Genomic DNA, 16,941 nt, shown 5'->3' on the forward strand with positions numbered 1-16,941 from the left:
CAAATGTACCCTGACATCTAGAATTTTCTAGTCCACTTTTTAATAATTGAATTGCCAGAACCAGTGCAAACGTTAAAATCAAACCACATTTTCAGTTTAAAATATACTAGTCTGGGCCTAAAGATTATAAATTTTATAAATGATGTATTTTCATCCCAGAGAAGACTTTTGGTTTAGTTTATATAATATGCCGTAGGACTGAGGTTACACGCTTTTTTGTTACCAAGCAGACACACATATTGCAAACGTAACAACTCTGTGTTTGTTAGATTTCATTCTCCCTCTTCTACAGTGTGGGAAACAGAGTCAGAGCTGCTCTGACTGCTTCATGCTTAGGTAGCTGAGACAGGAACCCAGGTCTCTCCAGCTCTGAAGCCTCCTATTCACTTTACACCACAGCAAAAACAAGTGAATCGAAAAATTTGAACTGAAAATTCGTCAAAGTCAGCAAAAACAAATGAATCAAAAAAATTGAACTGAAAATTCATCAGGCATGCGCATGGAAAAGAAAACAAATAGTCACGCAGTCTAGAGCCTAAAAAAACCCTCGGGGAAACCTCCATCGAGCATAATTTTGAAGATTGAGTGTCTTGAAGCGCTATTATTCCCAAGAATTCTGTCCTCTAGTCCACCAGGGTAACCTCATCTCTCTCTAGAGCATCTGCCCTCACTTCTGTGCTATCATCTTCCTTATCAGTATCTCCAGCCTAAAACTTTTCTGAAGGCCAGACCTCTCTAATCAACTTCCCAGATGCCCCCCTTCCCCACCTCCGGAACATTTTACTCACCCTGTCCCAAACTGAGTGCATTATCTTTCTTTATTCCCCCACCAAACCCATTTATCTGAAGCGTCCTATCCTGGTTAATGGCATGGCCATCGCCATCTATATCCTTGATTTCTCTCACCCCCCACATCCAACCAGTCAGCCAGAACTGTCACCTCCACTTTAGGCCCAGCTCCCTGATCTGGTTTCTCACCCCCTTCCCACTGCAGGGCCCTAAAAAGCCCTAGTTAGCTGTCTTCAGACTACTGTAGCCACCTCATTTGTACCCCTGCCCTGGTCACACCTATCAGACAGGCTCATCTTCCACACTTACCAGCATTATCTTCCTGAAAGAATCTGAGCATGTCTCTCCCCTGCTTCAAAACTGCCATTGACTATGAGTCTATATGACTCAAGCCAGTCTCTTTCTGGTGGCCTCTTCACATGCTAACTTGTCCTGAACCTCTTCCCTGCTGAACCCCACAGACCAGTCCCACGACAACACCTTGCCCTCATGGTGTTTTTGTAACCGTGCTTTCGTACCTGCTGTTCCTCGGCCTGGAATGCCTTTACCCCAGCCCTTTCCCTGCCCTGAAACATTTGCTGGGTCCAAACCTCCACCGATGCCAGCCAGGCCCAGGCCTCTTTGACGCTGCAGCACTGACGCTCCTTCGTGGCCCCTGTCATGTTGCACTGGGATGCATTTGCTTGTCTGCTCCCTCTGTGGCTGGGGATTGCCCTCTCTCATGGCAGGAGCTGAGTCTCGTCCACCTCTGTCCCCAGCAGAGCTCTGGGCTCACAGTAGGAGTGGAAAGAGGGCTTGGGAATGAAAGAAGAGAGGGAGAGGTGGGCTGGAGGATGGTGTCACGGAAGAGAGAGACTGAAAATAAAGTGTTTTTAGGGTGGACTTGATTTTCATCCTGTTGATCTGGTCCATGCAAGTCAAGGTGGCTCTCACTGACTGGCTGAAGCCTGACTTTCAGTTCCTTGGCCTCACTGGCTTCCCTGACCAAGGGCCAGCTAGAACATTTGTAGCAACCACAGCAGAGTTGATGAGAAATTGGCGTGGAAACATTAGACAGTGTGTCCTAAATAAGGAAAAATCCAAGCTTGTTTACTGAAGAGTCCAGAGGACCAACTATCCATCATTTAAAAGTCTGAAAAACGATTTTGCCTACCCTGCATCCCTCTGGTCCTCTTCTCTGAACATAATAATAAACTGAAATAGCACTCAGTTCTGCAACCTTTGAACCTCGGTGCAGACTGCACTGAGAAAGCAACAACTTTAGCATAATTCTACATATTATTTTGTATATTTTTAATCTCAGAAAACTAAAAATTACATAGAGTTCACTCATCCTAATGCATGTTCATGTATTTCCTGCCATTCTTCTTTCCCCCCTATTTATGGGATTTGGTTTTTGTTTTATACAGTTGTAAGTATGCCGCATTTGCAATTATTACACTGCTTTTTCCCACTTATTACATTATAAACACTTTAAAAATTATTATTTAGTTTTCTAAATTTTTTTTATTTTTGGCTGCATTGGGTCTTCATTGCTGCACACAAGGCTTTCTCTAGTTGCGGCGAGCGGGGGCTACTGTTCGTTGCGGTGCACAGGCTTCTCATTGGGGTAGCTTCTTTTGTTGCGGAGCATGGGCTCTAGGCTCACGGGCTTCAGTAGTTGTGGCATGCAGGCTCAGAGTTGTGGAGCACAGGGTTAGTTGCTCCACAGCCTGTGGGGTCTTCCTGGATCAGGGATTGAACCCGTGTCCCCTGCATTGGCAGGTGGATTCTTAACCACTGCACCACCAGGGAAGTCCCTATTATATAGTTTTCATAGCCAGAATTTTTAATGGCTCCATCGTCTTTCCAGACCAGACATGCAGCCAGTTTTGCTTAGTCATTCACCTAATTTGGGGTTTTTAGATTCAGATGTTTCATTATTGTAAACAGTGCTGCATGAACAACTTTGCATAAAGCTTTGTCCATGTTTGTGACTGGGTCTTTAAGGTAATAATAAGAAACAATTTTTAAGTTAATAATAAGAAACAATTGAGTGCTTCCTATGTTTGGGGGACTGGTACTGTGCTAGTTACATGGATTATCTCACTCTTTACAGAAAACCTTAAGGGTAGATAATTTTATTATCTCCATTTTACAGATTAGGAGACAAGCACAGATGAATGAATTTCCTTGTCCAGGGTAAGTGTTAGCGCCTGATAAAACCCAGAAAGCCTGGAGTCTTAGTGTTTTCATTCTCAGGCGTGTAATCCCTGGGTCAAAGTTTTATTAATGGGTTTACCCAAAGGAAGACCTTTTAAACATAAAACTCATTCCAAACCTCCAGATTTTTACTTGGCATCTTCAGGTTATGTCTGCTCCTCTCATGTGCCAATTAAATGGAGAGTGGAAGAAGAAAATATCCAAATGAAACTGACCTCGAGGAAGCCAATTCACCTCCCTCCTTGGGAAGCAAAATAAAGTGGCCCAAGAGGACACAAGGAATGTCTTTAGTTTAACAAGGTTAGAATTACTGCATTCATGTCTTTCTGCTGCTTTTGCTGGTTGGAACAGACAGTGCCAACCTGTTCGTACATTCTGTGCATCTTCCTACATCCCAGTGATGGGTGATTTTTTTCAAGAAACAGTACCACTGTGCAGTGTAGCCATTTGCAAAGAGAGTTTATTCCCTTCAGGGGCCTGTTCAACACAACAGCACATTCTCATTCTCCTACACAGTTCACTGTCCCTCAGACTAAGTCAAAACACTGGCTAGGCTTCAGGCGGGCTTGGGAAACATGCTTTCAGCCTTACCTTATCTCCTGGGAGAGGTCACAGGTCCCCTTGCTGTTCTGTGCCAGGCCAAACTTAGTACACCCAAATGAATGTGTCAGCCACCGAAAGGGTCAGGAAACTTTATCCATCAAAAAGATTTGGTTCTCTTAAAATCACGAGTGTTTTCTGATCTCATCTGTGAGCTGTGTGTTGAGTCGGCGTGGAATCAGCCAGCCTGGGACAGATTGGCCGGTGAACTTAGGCAAGTCCCTCGTGACCTTGGAGCCTCCATTCCTACCTGCAGAAGGGGTCCAGCACGTCCCTCGTGGTGCAGCCCTAGGATGAAATGATACCCCCAAAGTGTCTAGTTCATGTCTTCTGTCATGTGACTGGCACTAGACAAATGTTAGCTTCCTTCCCATATGGCTGAGCTTTTAAAATGATTGTAGCCCCCCTGCAGAGATTTACATGCAGAAGCAACCTGAAGGAACAGTTAGTGGCACTCTTAAAAAGTCTTGCGCAGTTTTTAGCTCTTAAAAATATATGGAAGTGTGGCCAAAGCTAAACGGAGGCATGTGGTCACCCCTGGCTTTCTAATGATTGTGTGCCCTCTGTAACAAATGTTCTTTCAATATTCAATATTTCTTGAAACAGACGCTGAGCGCTATGTGGACAAAGGATGGGCAAGGAAGGCTGGGTAGTTCTACTTCTGTGCACAGAGAGGATGCTTCCTCCACTTAGTCAACACAAAAGCCTCTAGTTAACTGGGCCCACACTCTTGGACAGCAATTTGGTCACTGTTGTTACCTGAGCGTGCCACTTGGTAGGCTCACCTACCAGGTGCACCTTTGTTGGCTTGTTAAAGAATTACTTCTAACTACAGTGGTACAATATCTCCTCCATCTTGTTTCTTTCCCAGTGAAGTTGCACATTCATTCATCAAATGTTTAATGGGTGTCAAGGCTATGCTAGGGACTGATCCACCACTGGGGATGCTATAAAAAGACAAAACCCCTGCCTGTCACTCAGGCCAGATGATCCCCTGGCTCCACTCCCTCATCTGGTTCCGAGGCCTTGGTGAGGTTTTGCTGACCTGTTTCTGGCACTTTCCAGATGAATGTAGCCAGTGAACACGACAGTGTGAACAGGCAAGTAGAAAGTGATGCTGGTTTAACTAGCTTTTCAACAGGGGTATCTTGCTTGGTTCAATAGGTTTGCATCTGCTGGGCCGGGTTCGAATTCCCTGTCTGAAAATCAGTTCTTGCTTTGGAAGAGCACTGAAAGCAGCTTATGCTTTAGAGGAACCCTGTGTGAACTCTGCCCTCAGATGTGTGATCCCTGAGAGGGAGCGAGCCACCCTGCACCCCAGAAGCTCGTAAGTTCAAGTGTGTCAGGGTGCCTTTGAAGCAGGCTTTCCCCAGCCTCCCAGGCAATGGGTGAGGAATGAGAAACACCCGACCAGGGAGATGTTTCTCTTGGTGTTGACAGTGCCTGGGCTGCCTGTAGCCCCCCATTGTTCACGCCAGTCCTGGGGTGTATCGGACATGTGTCAGTGGCTGGGGAGACAGTACCAAATAAGGTAAGTCTGTGCCCTCCAGGCTCCCACATTCTCCTAGGGAGGTCAAGGGAACAAACTAGCAATTATAATGCAACCTAATCACAGTGTTTATATTGGCTGCTATTACTGGAGGAGTGATTAACTCTACCCAGGGGAGTCCCAAGTCCTCCCTATAGAGGCAATTTCAGCTGAGACTTGAAGGGTGTGTGAAGAATTACTAGGGAGACGAGAAGTGAAGGGGCAGTGGGTAGAGACAGGGTGGGGGAAGACAACATTCCAGGCATAGGAACAGCAAGTGCAGGGGCTCCTGGCAGCTGAAAGCAGGGCAAGTTTCAGGAACAGCATGGGGTGCACTTGGGAAACGCCACACAGGGTGTCTGGAGGGAAGATAATGATAACATAGTAGTAACAGCTTATATGGATTGAGTGCCAACTAAGGGCCTGTTATACATGATCTCTCTGGAGAGGGGAGAGAGAGAGAGAGAGGGAGACTGACTCATCTGTTCTTTTGGAGAGCGAGGAAGATGATCCCATACGCATGTGGATTTTTCTGCTGCAAACTCTGAATCCTAGACGAGTTTCTTTTTTCCAATATTTCTGGGCTCCCTTTTCCTTTTTTCAACCTCTCCTAAGCACATAACACCATAGAATTCTTATGGGAGGCGAATATTCCGTGGTTCATCTGAGCTAACTCCTGGGTTACTGTATAAAATTTGAAATAACGCATGGTTTAGTACATTATGAGTTGGTTGGATGGGTCTTCCAACACTGGGGACCGTTATCCTTTGCTGTTGACATAGATAATCAAGATTTGAGCCATTATGGAGACCATCATCCAGGCATCCAATTCATTCAGCAAAGAATGAGCCCCTCCTACGTGCCAGATGCTGTTCCAGGTGCTGGGGATACAACAGTGAACAAAACAGACATGAGTTCCTGCCTCATGGGACTGACATTCTCCTGGGGGGGAAACAGACTATAAATAAAATGTATAAGTAAAACACTAGCGTGTTAGATGGTGTTAAGTGCTATGGAGCAAAATCAATAGGAAAGAGGCAGGGGGAGTGCAAGGGCAGGGGTGGACTTGCGCTCACAGACGGGCCCGAGAAGGCTTCTCTGGGAAGGGGAGATTGAGTAAAGACCTGCGGGGGCCATGATTCCTGCTGGGAAAGGCATTCCTGGGAAGGCCTGAGGATGGAGTGTGCCAGGCACCGAAGGAGGCCTGTGAGGAGCATTTTGAGCAAGGGAAGAGCAGCTCTGGAGATGAGGTCAGAGAGGCTGATAAAGACCATCTCCTTTGACCAAACTTGAGTCAGCCTCCTGAGTCCTCTTTCTGAATAGTCCCTGACCTTGGGCTCTGTCCTTGGCTCATTTAGTCCAGTTTTAGCAAGAATCCTGCTGGGTCAGTTCAGTAGAAAATCCCCCACCCTTGATAGCTAATGAAATTCCTCATCCCCCAACCATTGGTATCTTAGTAATTTTCCATCCTCTGGCCACCCCCTCTCCCCCGCCGGCCCTGGTGTTTGGGCTATAACTCCGTACTTGTCGTATTGAGTTGAGTTTCCTTACTCCAAAACCCCACTGCAGTAGCCCCTGAATGATGTCTGACTTCCCATCTTTAACAAGTGTCATGGATAATTTTTTCTTTAATAGGGGAACGGAATGACCGATACATAGGGCCTTGGAAGCCACTGTAAGGTCCCCGGGTGCATGTGTGGGGTTGTTATTAGTGATGGGATTCCTTGTGGGATCATCCACATCTCAGGGTTAGAGAGATCCCAACGCTGGGCTCTGCATAATGAATTGAGTTCTGGCTCCTAAATATCAGAAAGGACATGGGCAAATCCCTGAGTTTTGGTTTATCTTTAAATGGAGATTTTAGTAATAAGACCAACCTCAGAGGATAGTGAAACACGTAACATTATTCATTTTAAAACAAGCACCAATCTTAGAGATAAAAAGTGGTCCTGTGTATTCCCTCCCAAGCAGCCTTGAACTATCTAATTGTTTGGGAGGGAGATTTGCAGCTAAGTCATGGAGGGAGCTGACCTTCCTCCCCTACAAATACCCCCACCTCCACCCTTCCCTGGCTTATCTTTGCTCCTGAAAAAGAAAGCTGCTTTGTGCAGGGTCTCCACCGCTCTTCTGCCCATTGATTTAACTTGTCCACGTGGAGGCCTCAGTGGTAGAAATCTACTCTGTATCTGGCCCAAGCCTATCTTTATTCTTTATCAGCTTTAGGAACTTGAGCCAGTGAGAGATGAAAGGCTGGCTCTTCAGAGATCTGTTTTGGGGGCTCTGACCTGGGCAGAGGAAAGATGGATAAGTGACTTGACTCAGCCTTGATGTCCTCAGTTTGAAAGGGAAGATTATGCTGTCACCTCACCGGGCTATGGTGAGATTATTTGCATGAAATGTCCAACACAGGACCTGACGATCACTAGGTGCCGAATTCCATTTCCAACTGCTCTTCCTCATCAGAGGTGCTCTGGAGAATGTGAAACAGCTCTTGGCTAGGATCTTGGCTAGGAACTAGGGTGAGGCAGATGGCTCTGCTCCCCAGCTCCTCTCATCCCATGTGAGTGAAGGGTGGCCCTCCTCCTAGCTAAGGCTCTTCCTCAAGCCCATCAGCTACGGGGCCCATGCTCTACCAACCATGCCCCTCGTTTTTCACCTTCATCAGACTTGCCCTCCCTAGGAACGTGACAACACTGTCCACTCTCCCTTCTGAAATCTGCCCCGTCCTCCCTGGCATGCTGTCTCGTGGTTCCCCCCCCTGCATTTTTGTACTCTCTTTCTCAGTCTTCTTTCCTGGATTGTCCTGCTCTACTTGACCTAAAATGTTGGCTTCCTGGGGTCCTCCTTGGCCCTCTTGCTTCCTCTCTTCCCCTACTCAGCCTCGGTGATCTCACTGATGCCCACGGTGAGGGTCTCTAGCCTCAAACACTCTTGTGTTCCAAATCCTCAAACCTATTTGCATACTGGCTATTTCCACATAGATGTCCCATACTCACCTCAATCTTTTCAAAGCTAAATAAATCATCTTTCTCCCAAAGCTGATTCTCCTCCTGTGTGTCCTATGTGCCAGCAGTCTGATCATCTACAGTCACCTAAGCCAGTGACACTGAAAGCTCAGCTTCTCTGTACACCAGTGCTGAATCAAATCTCGGAGACAGAGTTTTGGGTGAAGTAGGAAAGGATAGCTTTATTATTTTGCCAAGCAAAGGGGGGACACAGCAGGCTCCTGCCTCAAAAACCTATGTGTCCCAACTTGGAGAGGATAGTGAGAAGGTTTATAGTAATGGTTCAAAGAGGGTGTGATCAACTCGTGGACATTCTTCTGATGGGTTGGTGGTGAGTTAAGTAGCAGTCCGCATCATCAACCTTCAGGTTCCAGCTGGCCTGGGGTCTACATGTTTGTGGGCAGCATACCATCGTTAATCGTTAACTTCTCCCACCTGTAAAGGCTTTCCCTATCTGCCAAACAGCTCAAAGATATTGTTGTGTGTATCTGTTGATGGGGAACCAGTACCTTGCCCCAAGGCTGCACTATTGCTTCTCTTGACTGTTTGTGTCTCCCTGGTCTCACATCCCCTCCCTTCCCTAATGAACAACTGCTTGAATCTGCCCATCGGAACACAGGGAAGGTCATGGAGGCTGAATGAAGGTAATCAAAGAAATGGGGACACAGGAAGGCTTTGTGCCCAGGAGCCCCACAGGGCCCTGCTCGGTGTCACCAGGAATCTGGGAGCCACTCTAGACTTTCCCTCCCTCACATCTGTCCCCCAAATTCTGTCAGTTCCCGAGTCTCATACCCTCCGCTCAGATCTCTCTCTCCAACCCTCCCCTCCCCCACCAGCACTGGCTGAGTGGAGGCCCTTATCCACTTTCAGCTGGTTCATGGTGAATGCTCCCAACAGGTCTCTCTGCCACCCACCCCACTCCTTCAATCTCACACGTCTCTATTCTAATCTCCACATTTCTGCCAGAGCATTCTTTCTAAAATGAGAATCTGACTCAATTCCCCAAAGGAGTTCCCCATGTCCTTCAGGATAAGCCTAGTTAGTGCTGGGTCTGGCACCTAGTTACCTACTTACTCATCCCTCCTGCCATTCCACAGGTACCCTCCAGCCATTCAGAATACTTACTGCTCCTCAACTATGCCACTGCTATATCATGCCTTCATGGCTTTGCACATGCTGTGCCCTCTTCTTAGAATGCCCTCCCTCCCCCCACCTTCACCTTCATCCATCCACATGATAAATTCCTACTTAGGCTTCAAGTTCAAGTGTTACCTCCTCCTGAAAGTCTTTTCTGATTCCACTGGGCTTAGAAAGTGCTCCTCCTTCACAGTCACCAAAGGCATTCCCCTATGATAGTTATTCATCCCACCATATGGTGCTCACCTGTCTCCCACAACAGACCTCAAGGTAAAGGAAGGTTTCTAATCTTTGTACACCTGATCCTTAAGAAGTTCTCAACTCATAGGAGCTACTTGGAACATACATTGAATAAGCAAATGAATGAATGATTAAATGAAGACTTGATGGTCAGTGGCACTGAAGGGAGCATTTGTTGAAAGAACATCCATAACACTGAGAAGACAAGAAGCTGGGAGACCAGGCTGTCAGATGAGCCATCAGCACGTGTACTGATGTCTTTGAAAGTGAAAGCAAAGAGAGACAAGTCTTGAGCCAGGCTTAATCCCAGATGACCTTCCTCCCCCCACCCAGTATCTATCTGGATCACCTCTCTCTTCTGTTTTGCAAAGCTAAGCCTGAGCAAACAAATTTAAGGAGGTTAAAAAAAAAAAAAAGGGTGGGGCTTCCCTGGTGGCGCAGTGGTTGAGAGTCTGCCTGCCAAGGCAGGGGACGCGGGTTCGTGCCCTAGTCCGGGAGGATCCCACGTGCCGCAAAGCGGCTGGGCCTGCGCGTCCGGGGCCTGTGCTCCGCAACGGGAGAGGCCACAACAGTGAGAGGCCCGCGTACCGCAAAAATAAAAAAAAATAGTAGTATTGCAATGTTGAACTAAAATGATCCCATTCCTCGAGAAGATCTGCCCTTTGAGATTTTGATCTGCCCCTTAGCATGGATAATCAAGGACAGACCACATCTCTTTCTCAGGACACTGCTTCCTGAAGCATCAGTGCAAATTCATAACACCTTATGGGGTGAAAGCTGTGTCCAACCAACCAAATCAACTAGGAGGCATCCAGCTTCCAAAGCTCTGAGGTTCCATTCCAGGCAGGTCAATCACTAAGGTCCTTTCAGATTTAATTCCAGGGCAGCAGAGGCTGCCAGTGCCCTGGACTCTAGTAACCCACAAACCCGGGTGAGTTCAAGGAAAGTTCTAATAATAACGTCTCCCAGCTTAAGACATTCTACTTTGGAAATTTTCCAAGAGCCTTCATGGCTATCACCCCGCTTTCTTTTTCAGTTTTCCTGGGAGGCCATTTGGTGGCAAATAACGTAACTCCTATGCTACAGTTGAAGAAAGTGAACCTCTTAGGAGGGAAATAATAACCCAAGATCACACGGTGAAACGGACATCAAGCCAGGACCTGCACCTGGGCAAAAATACCTTCTGAAAGTCTGCTTCACCAAGTCTTCTATGAAGCATCAGCTGCTCTTTATTTAAGTCTGGGGGAAAATTAAATTTGGGAAAAAAGAATAGAAGCATAATTAAAGGATCTGGCAAGAGAATATAAAACCCGGAGGGAGCAACTCATTCCTCTGTGCCTTTTTTTTTAGCTGCTTGAGCACACATATGATTTTTTCTTATTTCTTACTCCCAAATGTTCTTTTTTTTTTTTTTTTAATAAGTGAAATCTTAAATCACTGAAGCCCAAACCCTTCAGCACCTGACTTTCTTAGGGCCTGACCTTCCCTTGATTCTCTCTGCTGAGGGCTGCCCAAGCCACTCAGCCCTATCCTTTCAATGTTTTAAATTTTTCATTATGGAAAATTACATATGTATACAAAAGTACACAGCAACTCAACTCTAAACAGAAAGACAAATAGTGCAAAATAAAAAACCTAGGCCTAAGTATGTATTTTCATCTCAGGAAATCATTAGCCCATTTTTCTTCAACTACACTGAGGCAGCATGAACTCAAGGTCTGAAGGAAAATGTCTGCACCCAGCTTTTCCTCTTCTGAACTGCATGGCTTTTGGAAAGTCACTCTGAGGCTTGGTTTCTTCACTTGCAAAATAGGAGTAATAAAGCCAACCCCACAGAATGGCTATGACAATGAAATGAGATAATGTCCGGGAATATGTTTTGCAAGTTACGAAATGCTCTTAAACTGCAAAGAGCTATTATGTATCTTTCACAGGGCCCTTGGAACATCGCCAAGGTGTATGCAAAAGTGTAGTTAATGTGCTCAGGAACGTAAACAGAGGTTTGTGGGACAGGAGCTCTGTCTGTCATGCCCGCCCTCTGTTTGGACTTGGTCCTGAACTGGTCATCTTGTGATATTTTGCTTTTCACCCATTTGACCAGCAGTCTTGCTGCCCACTACTGCTTTTCCTTCTCACTTCAAGGATAATTTGTCCATCAGTCTTGTCTTCCCAACTTTACCTAGGTTTCTCTTGTCCGCAATTCTGTTTTTCCACCCAGACTAGACCAACTCAGATTGCCTTTGTTTAGAAAGACCTCTTCTGGGACTTCCCTGGTGGTCCAGTATTTAAGACTCCGTGCTTCCACTACAGGGGGCATGGGTTTGATCCCTGGTCAGGGAACTAAGATCCCACATGCTGTGTGGCACGGCCAAAAAAAAAAAAGAAAAAATTAGAAAGATCTCTTCCAAGTGGCACCTGTGATCCTCATATTCCAGTAATATTCTGATTGGCAGTACCTCCTTCCAGTAGTCACGACCCAGGCAGCAAGCATCGTGGGCTTAGAAAGGATGGCAGGGAAAGAAGATCCCTTTTGCACACTCAGCCTCTCTCCTGTGTGTTGAGGACGGACCCCAATCTGCTTAGAAGGTGGTTTAGGGACCAATGGTGAACAAGATGAAATCCATGACCTCATGAAGCTCATATTCCAGAAAGGGAGCTGACTATAAATGAGTAAACATACAAATAAATAATAAGCAAAGTAAAAAATAAATAATAGTTCAAATTGTGTAAGAGAGAATGCAGAGAGACTGGAGCAAGAGACTGGAGGTAGGGGCAGCTAATTAATATAGGATGGTCAAGGTCATGAGTTGTGGCTTTAGTTTTGTAAGTGCCCTCCCCACCCTGCCTCATCATGAACAAGGAAGCTAAGAGCTCCACTAGCTGCTGGCAGCCATCCCATACCCTAAAAGGTGCTAGTTATAGGATAACACCATCACTATAGATAACAGAAAAAGGAAACATTGTATCCTTGGTGCTGTGGTTAAGCCAATGTATCATTGAACCCTGAAGCCCACCTAACTCTGGACATCCTAGTTAGGTGAGCCAACAGCTTGTCCAGGACATTTTGATTTGGGTTTTCAATGCCCAACAGCCAAAGTCATCATGACTAATGAATGCCTCTTGTGGGTTATAATCCCCATACAAGCAGCTTATCCATCCAGCCATGTGAAGCTCTTCAAAGCCATGAAGGTTCTGACAAACCTGAGTTTCTCCACTTCTTACTTTTCCAGGGATGCCATTACCCAGGTAAGGCACTGCTTCACGTGCCTGACATAGTAATGATACTTGACAAATGTCTGTGGAGATGAACGGAGTGAATAAGCCGGAGCGCTGCTTAAAAAGGGATGACACACAGGAAGCCCTAGTCTCCCAAAGCCAAAGACGTTCCAAAATAAAACGTCGCAGCCCTTTCTAGGTCACAGAAAGCTTTCATATACCTTCTACCCTTTCACCTTGTACTACCCCAGGGGCCATCATTATCGTCAGTTTATGGATAAAGAAGTAAGGAATGAGAAAGATCAAGTCAAGGAGCATGGCAATCAGGTGATACTCAAAGGTACTCTGACTCCCAGTTTCCCACTCTTTCCTGGATTCTGAAAATAAGCTGGTTCATGAAGTATATATTCAGGCTCCAGGAACAACCAAAGAGATGTTCATAGCCTTATTGACCTTGGAGAGCAAAGATTCTGGAGATGATGGTGTGGAAAATGTGTTTATCCAGAATCAGCCAGGCATGGAAGGGACCACATGTTTGTGATAGGAACACAAGAGCGCTTTTCTGTGTTACTTCAACCAAAGCTGACTGAATCCCTCTTGACTCATGGGAAAGTAGGATAAAGGCTTATACAGCAGCTGCCTCCCACCACCACCCTAACAATGCCAGCAATAAGTTTACAGCACTTTTTTTCATTGTGCAATTCATCTTTTTTTTTTTTGGCCATACCGTGCAACATGTGGATCGAACCCATGCCCCCCGTGGTGGAAGCATGGGGTCTTAACCACTGGACTGCCAGGGAAGTCCCAATTAATCTTTTAAAAAAATTCATTTCTACAAATGACCCAATTTCGTTCCTTTTTTTTTCTTTCTTTTTTTTCTGTAGAGACGTGGATGGATCTAGAGACTGTCATACAGAGTGAAGTAAGTCAGAAAGAGAAAAACAAATATCGTATATTAACGCATATATGTGGAACCTAGAAAAATGGTACAGATGAACCGGTTTGCAGGGCAACAATAGAGACACAGATGTAGAGAACAAATGTATGGACACCACGGGGGGAAAGTGGCGAGGGTGGTGGTGGTGTGATGAATTGGGAGATTGAGATTAAAGTCATTTATTTTTAACAACAACAAAAAATTCATTTCATTTCCCATAAACTTTTAATTTTTTTAACTTTTTTAATTTTTTAATTTTTTGCGGTATGCGGGCCTCTCACTGTTGTGGCCTCTCCCGTTGCGGAGCACAGGCTCCGGACGTGCAGGCTCAGTGGCCATGGCTCACGGGCCTAGCCGCTCCGCGGCATGTGGGATCTTCCCGGACCGGGGCACGAGCCCGTGTCCCCTGCATTGGCAGGCGGACTCTCAACCACTGCGCCACCAGGGAAGCCCAGGGGTTATGGGTTTTGAGAGGGAGATCGACGGAGGTGAAGTGCTGTTCTCATCACATCATACCAGGGGTGCCTACTATCCACACGACCTACAACTGCTTATGCTGGCCTGGGTCACCTGGCTGAGGCAGTGCCTGTCAGCTTTCTCCACTGTCAAGTTACCCTTTTTCCTATCTTTCCACACTGTGCTCTTGGGAAGGAAGTCACCATGCACAGCCACACTAAGGAGCAGGGAGTCTGCTCCCTGTCCTTGAGGACAGAATATCTACATCAATTATCTGGAATTCTGCAGGGAAAGTTAGCTATTCTTCCCATTTATTTATTCAATCCTTTATTTCTATCACTATAGAGTCATGGATATAATCCAATACTACTTTATTTTAATTGTTCGGATTGTTCTGGCTTTGGCCGTTCGGAACTCTTTCCATTGGCCGAATATACATTCTGATGTCTTTTTACCTAAGAACAATGAAGCAAAGGGGGGACAGATGTTTCCCCCACCCCATCCCCACTCCATCTCTACCACAAGTTTCTGTGCTGTTTTGGTCAAATCTCAACTTGTCTCTCTTTTTTCTTCACCTGTACAGTGCAGTTAACACACTCCTCTCCCCTTTACCTCTACTATGGCTGTGAAGCAAAAGTGAGACAGTACGTAGGAAAGGACTCTAGAAAATTAAAAACAAACCATGCAAATACATTTTAAATCTCCTTTCCCCTCCTAACTCACTCTGTAAAGCTTCACAGTTCAAGAACTCGATAAATATTTTCTGAGTGAATGAATGAGTGAGCAAATGAAAGAATGCACACACACTTCCTGAGCTGTGACAACAGGTGAGCAAATGGAAAAGACACAACACAGCCCAGGTGTGCCAGGCAAACTTACCTCCACCTCGTCTCATTTCAGAGCAAACTTATCAGTTGGACCTATTATGTGCAGACCCTGGGCTTGGGGAGAGCAGGGATGCACGAGACACAAAACATACCATGAAGGAGTTTACAGTCTAGCAGGAATCCAGGCACACAAACAACTGTCCACAGAGGATGTGATATATCTCATAGATGCCAGAAACACATCCCTACTTTGTTATTTTCTGTAATTTGACTTCATCTCTATAAAAGTCTCCATCCCCCGCCTCACTCACTTCTGACTGAATTCCTAGTCAAGCCAATTCCAGGCTGTCCCAGTCAATCCCGTGTTTTCTACTTTTCCTTCCTAGCACTTCCTAGGACTGTGTCTGAGTTCTAAGCATCATATGCTGAGTGGGCATTAGAGGTGGGGGGGCATCAGACGCCTGGGTGGCACTTGTCACTATTGTGCTGGCCTCCACCTGATCCCCAGGTGTGGTTTCCTGACCATCTGCTTCATTGTGACACAGACACCATCAGGGTCTACCAGGTGGCTGTCTCTCTCAATCCTTCTTGGACACACAGGGCAATTTAGAATTCTCCCATGCTCCTGTGAGCCTAGGAAACTGTGTGTGGCTGCTTTGGACTCTCTCTACTCTCAGCCTCTGGCATAATAATCTCTACCTACTGCTCTCACGCCACAGGGGTATAAGGAACACCTGCATGCTGGGTCCCAGGCCCAGGGCAGGGCTCCCCTACTCCTGGATACTCACACTCACCTGGGGACATTCATCTCACCCCCCTTGAAGCTGACTCTGGGGAGGGGGGGTGGTCCCTTCTCAGGTACACTCACCATCTGCTTTCTTGTTTTCCTTCCAACCTTCTAACGTTCTTCCCCTTGGGAGATGGAAATGGGCAGGGGGAACCCAGCTCAGCAAGTATCCTGAGCTAAATCACTACAGCTTACACCTGGATTACGACGGTGATCTTAACACCCAATAATTTGACAATGTTGTTCTTGCTTTTTAGTCCCACCTTGAACTCCAGAGACCTTTTATGTAGCGGCCTGTGTACAGAAAGATCTCAAGACGGTAAAAGAAGGTTTGGAGGGGGAAAGGCCATATGTAGCAGCTGGGTAACACCCAACACCAATGAGAGTGCAAAGTGGCATCTTCTCCCTCTAGGAACATAATGTGACGAAGAGACAGGACGAGGCAGCCCATGTCTTCATCCACGCTTCATACACACACTTCACTCCTCACCTGCCTCCCCAGGCTGTGTAGACTCCTGCCTAAAGGAGGTGTTTCCTCTCTTCTTGTCTGTGTTGGTGACCTTCTGAGGTTAAATGACAATAGAACCATAGGTGTGCTTTACTCAGCATAGTCTACCAAGCATTTTACAACCTTTAGTTCATTAGGTTATCACATCCCCATTTTACGGAAAGGGACACCAAGGTTCAGAGAGGTTAAGGGATTTGGTCTGGGCAAACCAGAGAAAGATAACAATCATCAGGGCTTACAGTCTTCTGTTTCTAAATCCTTTGTGAAGGGTGCACTCATAGGAGTGCCCCATCACCTTGCAGTAAGAACAAATGGCAAAGTGAAAAGCCCAGTGCTTGCTTTGACAGCACATATACTAAAATTGGAACAATACAGAGAAGATTAGCATGGCCCCTGCGCAAGGATGACACCCGAATTCGTGAAGCGTTCCATATTTTTAAGACCTAAATGTAAGGCCAGACACTATAAAACTCTTAGAGGAAAACATAGGCAGAACACTCTATGACATAAATCACAGCAAGATCCTTTTTGACCCACCTCCTAGAGAAGTGGAAATAAAAATAAACAAATGGGACCTAATGAAACTTAAAAGGTTTTGCACAGCAAAGGAAACCATAAACAAGACAAAGAGACAAGCCCCAGAATGGGAGAAAATATTGGCAAACGAGGAAACTGACAAAGGATTAATCTCCAAAATATACAAGCAGCT

At 46.0% G+C, this 16,941-nt stretch overlaps 1 non-coding gene across 1 annotated transcript; it reads left to right on the top strand.

Moving 5' to 3' along the window:
• The first annotated feature begins 16,563 nt into the window (after positions 1-16,563).
• Positions 16,564-16,670, top strand: LOC115866409 (U6 spliceosomal RNA). Its single transcript, XR_004044646.1, has one exon. It is a non-coding gene; the product is annotated as a U6 spliceosomal RNA (small nuclear RNA).
• Positions 16,671-16,941: the final 271 nt, after the last annotated feature.

This window comes from Globicephala melas, chromosome 20 (genome assembly GCF_963455315.2).
Source record: "Globicephala melas chromosome 20, mGloMel1.2, whole genome shotgun sequence".
Lineage (NCBI taxonomy): Eukaryota > Metazoa > Chordata > Mammalia > Artiodactyla > Delphinidae > Globicephala > Globicephala melas.